This window comes from Budorcas taxicolor, chromosome 3 (genome assembly GCF_023091745.1).
Source record: "Budorcas taxicolor isolate Tak-1 chromosome 3, Takin1.1, whole genome shotgun sequence".
NCBI lineage: Eukaryota > Metazoa > Chordata > Mammalia > Artiodactyla > Bovidae > Budorcas > Budorcas taxicolor.
Window position 1 is genome coordinate 35,290,717 of NC_068912.1, and position 8,225 is coordinate 35,298,941.

Here is an 8,225-nt window from a genome sequence, read left to right on the forward strand (position 1 = left end):
TTGATGAAATATTAACTACACAGTATAGCTTATATTATAACCAGTAACTAGTAACTGTATTGGATCAACAAATACATCCTCTTTTCAAGCGTTTTATAGGACACAGATATTTCTGTCATTTTATAGATTATAGATTTTCATTACTCTAACTTGAAATTGGTCTAACTTTTCAAGGTTATTAATATTTAGTTAAAACCTGCTGTTACTATGAAAAGTATTAAAACTCAAAAGAATGATTGATATTGTTTTTTTCTGTTCAGTTCAGTTTAGTCTCTCAGTCGTGTCCAACTCTTTGCGACCCCATGAATTGCAGCACGCCAGGCCTCCCTGTCCATCACCAACTCCTGGAGTTCACTCAGACTCGCATCCATCAAGTCAGTGATGCCATCCAGCCATCTAATCCTCGGTCGTCCCCTTCTCCTCCTACCCACAATCCCTCCCAGCATCAGAGTCTTTTCCAATGAGTTAACTCTTTGCACGAGGTGGCCAAAGTACTGGAGTTTCAGCTTTAGCATCATTCCTTCCAAAGAAATCCCAGGGCTAATCTCCTTCAGAATGGACTGGTTGGATCTCCTTGCAGTCCAAGGGACTCTCATGAGTTATCTCCAACACCACAGTTCAAAAGCATCAATTCTTCAGCGCTCAACCTTCTTCACAGTCCAACTCTCACCTCCATACATGACCACTGGAAAAACCATAGCCTTGAGTAAATGGACCTTAGTCGGCAAAGTAATGTCTCTGCTTTTGAATATGCTATCTAGGTTGGTCATAATTTTTCTTCCAAGGAGTAAGCGTCTTTTAATTTCATGGCTGCAGTCACCATCTGCAGTGGTTTTGGAGCCAAAAAAATAAAGTCTGACACTGTTTCCACTGTTTCTCCATCTATTTCCCATGAAGTGATGGGACCGGATGCCATGATCTTCGTTTTCTGAATGTTGAGCTTTAAGCCAGCTTTTTCACTCTCCTCTTTCACCTTCATCAAGAGGCTTTTTAGTTCCTCGTCACTTTCTGCCTTAAGGGTGGTGTCATCTGCATATCTGAGGTGATTGATATTTCTCCCGGCAATCTTGATTCCAGCTTGTGCTTTGTCCAGCCTGGCATTTCCCATGATGTACTCTGCATAGAAGTTAAATAAGCAGGGTGACAATATACAGCCTTGACATACTCCTTTTCCAATTGGAACCAGTCTGTTGTTCCATGTACAGTTCTAACTGTTGCTTCCTGGCCTGCATACAGATTTCTCAAGAGGCAGGTTAGGTGGTCTGGTATTCCCATCTGTTTCAGAATTTTCCACAGTTTCTTGTGATCCACACAGTCAAAGGCTTTGGCATAGTCAATAAAGCAGAAATGGATGTTTTTCTGGAACTCTCTTGCTTTTTCCATGATCCTTGATTTAATTTTCTGTGAAATTAGAGGAATTTCACTTCCTTATTATAGGATAAGGATAGGCTACCTGAGATAGGGCACTTAATAAACTAGTAATGATTGAATTAAGTTGTTAAGTTAAATTTCCTAAAAATGAAAATTAAATACACAAAGAACATAAATATGAGTAAGAAAAAAGAAGCCATTTTTTAGTCATAGTCCCAATTTTTCTTAATAGAATTTATTAATAGGATTCTAATCAATAATTCAGCTTCTAAAATTCACATAAACAAGATTAAAATCAAGCAAGTGCCTTATGTGAAATTAATATGGCACCATGCTTCTGTAATTAAAACTGCTAGAAATTGAGGTCTTTTAAATGACCTTTTCTTCTAAAATATAGAGGAAAAAAGCTGGATCCCTTAATAACCCTACAGATTATAAAGATCAGGTATTGATTTAAAGCAATGACATATGGCAAAATAAATGCTTCAATAGATCTGAAGCATTTAAAGTATTTTGCCATAATTTTTTTCCTCTATATTTTAGAATAAGATTTATGAATGACAGCATGGCATATTAATTGGAACTGTTGTTATGTACATATCCTGGATTTGGATAAATGGTCTGTCTGATTTTAACCTGTGAGTTTATGTATCTTCCCTTTATTTTGTTTATTAATAGAGATAGAAGTATTTCTACATACTATATGCAACACAATATATAAAAGATTATATATAACTATAGCCAACATTTTAATAACTGTAAATGGAATATAACTTTAAAAATTGTGAATCACTATGTTGTACATCTAAAACTGATACAGAGTTATAAATTTCTATCTCGATTTTAAACCAAAGGTTATATGTGGACATGAAAAGTCTAACCCCAGGCTGTTCAAAACAGGTTTAATCCCACTATGTTGTCTACAAAGACAAGGAAAACAGAAAATGAGAATGTGGATCTATTCTGCCAAGGACTATAACAAATCATTGAATTGGTTTCTGAAGAGTTCTTGGAGTAAAGGAAAAAATGTAATAAATGTTCTATAGGCAGGCATGTGTTTTATTCCACTTAGCCATAAAGTAAGACAATAAATATTTACATGTGTGTATGTATGTATAGATATGGATGCCAACATGTTATATACCTACACACACATATACATGCATAAATATGATACAACGCACACACATATATAAAAATCACAATTTTTTCAAGCATCAAAATTGAAAGGGAGGGATAGATAGATGTAAAATGTTAATATAGTAGTTAATAACTACTATGTGATAGGTATTATAGAAAACATACGTTATCTTCCTATTTAATATACAGAAGCCAAAACACTCCTTCTCTTGTTACTAATAAGATAAATAAGAAACACTACCTGCCATTTAATTCAAGATTGCCACAGGTACAAATTCCCTCAGAAATCTTGACTGTGTCTATGAATTTCCTCAATTATCACTAGGTCTTTGTTAAATAATAGAAATTTGGTTTTTGTTCTCTTTCCTTGATACAGATATTCAAACATCAATTTAAATTGTGGGTTGTTTGTGAAAATATTAATATTATCAAAACATGAATATTTTAAATGGGAACAGTTATTATTAAATTAATATCTTTTATTTATTGAATGCTCCCATGATCAGGTTTGCCAGTCTGAGTAAAAAAAGGGAAATTGGTTCCATCTTTAAGTATATATATAAGGGGGTCTTTCTGATTCAGGAATTGAACTAAAGTCTCTTAAATCTCCTGCATTGGTAGGCAGGTTCTTTACCACCAGCGCTGCCTGGGAAGCCCTATACATAAATATATAGCTCAGTTGCTTCAGTTATGTCTGACTCTTTGCGACCCTATGGAGTGTAACCTACCAGGCTCCTCTGTCCATGGTATTCTCCATGCAAGAATACTAGAGTGGGTTTCCATGCCCTCCTCCAGAGGATCTTCCCCACCCAGGGTATGAATCCATGTCTCCTGCATTACAGGTGGATTCTTCACTGCTGGGCCACTAGGGAAGCCCATATATAAAAAAATATACTTAATAATTAAACAGAGAAGGCAGTGGCAACCCACTCCAGTACTCTTGCCTGGAAAATCCCATGGACGAAGGAGGCTGGTAGGCAACAGTCCATGGGGTCACGAAGAGTTGGACACGACTGAGCGACTTCACTTTCACTTTTCACTTTAATGCATTGGAGAAGGAAATGGCAACCCACTCCAGTGTTCTTGCCTGGAGAATCCCAGGGACGGCGGAGCCTGATGGGCTGCCCTCTGTGGGGTTGAACAGAGTTGGACATGACTGAAGCGACTTAGGAATAATTAAACATGTAGCATTTCACAAAGAAAATAATAAATCAGTCATGTGCTCACCATATTATTTGACTGTCATTTTTGCTTCAAACAGTAACTTTTGTTTTCTCCTTTCTTGAGAAGTTATGCTTATCTTCAAGTTAATGTTTCATTCCCATGCATATTTTAATATTTTTCTGTATATGAATGTATCCATAAACATTTAATATAGTTATATATTGTATACATCATCTAAAATTTGCTTTCACTCAAAATTGTTAGATTTATCTATGCTGATATGCATAATTTCATTCATTTCTACTCCTATATGGCATTCCCTCATATACATAAATGTGAATATATTTATCTAATTTTTTACTAATAGGCAATTGTGTTATGTTAATTCAAATGAAAAATAGATACTCAAACTATAATAAATAGTCAAAATATTAAGATTTTAATATTTTAAATTTAAAATTTTAAAATATTAATTGTTTTAAAAATTATTTATTTTAATTGAAGGCTAATTATTTTACAATATTGTAGTGGCTTTGCTATACATTGACATGAATCAGCCATGGGTGTACATGTGTTCCCCATCCTGAACTCCCCTCCCACCTCCCTTCCCATCCCATCCCTCTGGGTTATCCCAGTGCAACATCCCTGAGCACCCTGTTTCATGCATCAAACCTGGACTGGTGATATGTTTCACATATGATAATATACATGTTTCAATGCTATTCTCTCAAATCATCCCACCCTCATCTTCTCCCACAGAGTCCAAAAGGCTGTTCTATACATCTGTGTCTCTTTTGCTGTCTCACATATAGGGTTATCATTACCATCTTTCTAAATTCCATATATATGTGTTAGTATACTGTATTGGTGTTTTTCTTTCTGACTTACTTCACTCCGTATAATAGGCTCCAGTTTCATCCACCATATCAGAACGGATTCAAATGTATTCTTTTTAATGGCTGAGTAATATTCCATTGTGCATATGTACCATAGCTTTCTTATCCACTCATCTGCCGATGGACATCTAGGTTGCTTCCATGTCCTGGCTATTATAAACAGTGCTGCAATGAATATTAGGGTACAGGTTTCTCTTTCAATTCTGGTTTCCTCAGTGTGTATGCCCAGCAGTGGGATAGCTGGGTCATATGGCAGTTCTATTTCCAGTTTTTTAAGGAATCTCCACACTGTTCTCCATAGTGGCTATACTAGTTTGCATTCCCACCAACAGTGTAAGAGGGTTCCCTTTTCTCCACACCTTCTCCAGCATTTATTGTTTGTAGACTTTTGGATAGCAACCATTCTGACCGGCGTTAGATGGTACCTCATTGTAGTTTTGATTTGCACTTCTCTGATAATGAGTGATGTTGAGCATCTTTTCAAGTGTTTGTTGGCCATCTGCATGTCTTCTTTGGAGAAATGTCTGTTTAGTTCTTTGGCCCATTTTCTGATTGGGTCATTTCTTTTTCTGGAATTGAGCTTCAGGAGTTGGTTGTATATTTTTGAGATTAATTCTTTGTCAGTTGCTTCATTTGCTATTATTTTCTCCCATTCTGAAGGCTGTCTTTTCACCTTGCTTATAGTTTCCTTCGTTGTGCAAAAGCTTTTAAGTTTAATTAGGTCCCATTTATTTATTTCTGCTTTTATTTCCATTACTTTGGGAGGTGGAGCATAGAGGATCTTGCTGTGATTTATGTCGGAGAGTGTTTTGCCTATGTTTTCCTCTAAGAGTTTTATAGTTTCTGGTCTTACATTTATATCTTTAATCCATTTTGAGTTTATTTTTGTGTATGGTGTTAAAAAGTGTTCTAGTTTCATTCTTTTACAAGTGGTTGGCCAGTTTCCCCAGCACCACGTATTAAAGAGATCGTCTTTTCTCCATTGTATATTCTTGCCTTCTTTGTCAAAGATAAGGTGTTCATAGATGCATGGCTTTATCTCTGGGCTTTCTATTTTGTTCCATTGATCTATATTTCTGTCTTTGTGCAAGTACCATACTGTCTTGATGACTGTATCTTTGTAATAGAGCCTGAAGTCAGGCAGGTTGATTCCTTCAGTTCCATTCTAATTTCTCAAGATTGCTTTGGATATTCGAGGTTTTTTGTGTTTCCATACAAATTGTGAAATTATTTGTTCTAGTTCTGTGAAAAATACCATTGGTAGCTTGATAGGGATTGCATTGAATCTATAGATTGCTTTGGGTGATATACTCATTTTCATTATATTGATTCTTCCAATCCATAAACATGGTATATTTCTCTGTCTATTTGTGTCCTCTTTGATATCTTTCATCAGTGTTTTATAGTTTTCTATATATAGGTCTTTTGTTTCTTTAGTTAGATATATACCTTAGTATTTTATTCTTTTTGTTGCTATGGTGAATGGAATTATTTCCTTAATTTCTCTCACTGTTTCCTCATTGTTAGTGTATAGGAATGCAAGGGATTTCTGTGTGTTAACTTTATATCCTGCAACTTTACTATATTCATTGATTAATTTTCTGGTGGAGTCTTTAGGGTTTTCCATGTAGAGGATCATGTCATCTGCAAACAGAATTTTACTTCTTCTTTTCCAATCTGGATTCCTTTTATTTCTTTTTCTGCTCTGATTGCTGTGGCCAAAACATCCAAAACTATGTTGAATATTAGTGGTGAGAGTGGGCACCCTTGTCTTGTTCCTGATTTTAGGGGAAATGCTTTCAATTTTTCACCATTGAGGATAATGTTTGCTGTGGGTTTGTCATATATGGCTTTTATTATGTTGAGGTATGTTCCTTCTATTCCTGCTTTCTGGAGGGTTTTTATCATAAATGGATGTTGAATTTTGTCAAAGGCTGTCTCTGCATCTACTGAGATACTCACATGGTTTTTATCTTTCAATTTCTTAATGTGGCGTATTACATTGATTGATTTGCAGATATTGAAGAATCCTTGCATCCCTGGGATAAAGCTCACACATGATATATGATCTTTTTAATATGTTCTTGGATTCTGATTGCTGGAATTTTGTTAATGATTTTTGCATCTATGTTCATCAATGATATTGGCCTGTAGTTTTCTTTTTTTGTGGCATCTTTGTCAGGTTTTGGTATTATGGTGGCCTCCTAGAATGAATTTGGGAGTTTACCTTCCTCTGAAGTTTTCTGGAAGAGTTTGAGTAGCATAGGTGTTAGCTCTTCTCTAAATTTTCGGTAGAATCCAGCTGTGAAGCAATCTGGTCCTTGGTTTTTGTTTCCTGGAAGATTTCTGAATACAGTTTCAATTTCTGTGCTTGTGATGGGCCTGTTAAGATTTTCTATTTCTTCCTGGTTCAGTTGTGGAAAATTGTACTTTTCTAAGAATTTGTCTGTTTCTTCCAAGTTGTCCATTTTATTGGCATATAGTTGCTGATAATAGTCTCTTATGATCCTTTATATGTCTGTGTTGTCTGTTGTGATTTCTCCATTTTCACTTCTAATTTTGTTGATGTTGATTCTTCTCCCTTTGTTTCTTGATGAGTCTGGCTAATGGTTTGTCAATTATATTTATCTTCTCAAAGAAGCAGCTTTTATGTTTTTGATTTTTGCTATGGTTTCTTTTGTTTCTTTTACATTTATTTCTGCCCTAATTTTTAAGATTTCTTTCCTTCTACTAACCCTCGGGTTCTTCATTTCTTCCTTTTCTAGTTGCTTTAGGTGTAGAGTAAGGTTATTTATTTGACCTTTTTTTTGTTTCTTGAGGTAAGCCTGTATTGCTATGAACCTTCCCTGTAGCACTGCTTTTACAGTGTCCCATAGGTTTTAGGTTGTTGTGTTTTCATTTCCATTTGTTCTATGCATATTTTGATTTCTTGTTTGATTTCTTCTGTGATTTGTTGGTCGTTCAGATGCATGTTGTTCAGCCTCCATATGTTGGAATTTTTAAAATTTTCTCATGTAGTTGACATCTAGTCTTTCTGCATTGTGGTCAGAAAAGATGCTTGGAATGATTTCAATTTGTTTGAATTTACCAAGGCTTGATTTATGGCCCAGGATGTGATCTATCCTGAAGAAGGTTCAATGTGCACTTGAGAAAAATGTGAAATTCATTGTTTTGGGGTGAAATGTCCTATAGATATCAATTAGGTCTAACTGGTCCATTGTATCATTTAAAGTTTGTGTTTCCTTGTTAATTTTCTGTTTAGTTGATCTATCCATAGGTGTGAGTGGGGTATTAAAGTCTCCCACTATTATTGTACTGTTAATTTCCCCTTTCATACTTGTTAGCCTTTGCCTTACATATTGTGGTGCTCCTATGTTGGGTGCATATATATTTATAATTGTTATATCTTCTTCTTGGATTGATCCTGTGATCATTATGTAGTGTCCTTCTTTGTCTCTTTTCACAGCCTTTATTTAAGGTCTGTTTTATCTGATATGAGTCTGATATGCTTTCTTTTGGTCTCTATTTGTGTGGAATATCTTTTTCCAGCCCTTCACTTTCAGTATGTGTCCCTAGGTTTGAGGTGGGTCTCTTGTAGACAGCATATATAGGCATCTTGTTTTTGTTTCCATTCAGTCAGTCTTTGTCTTTTGG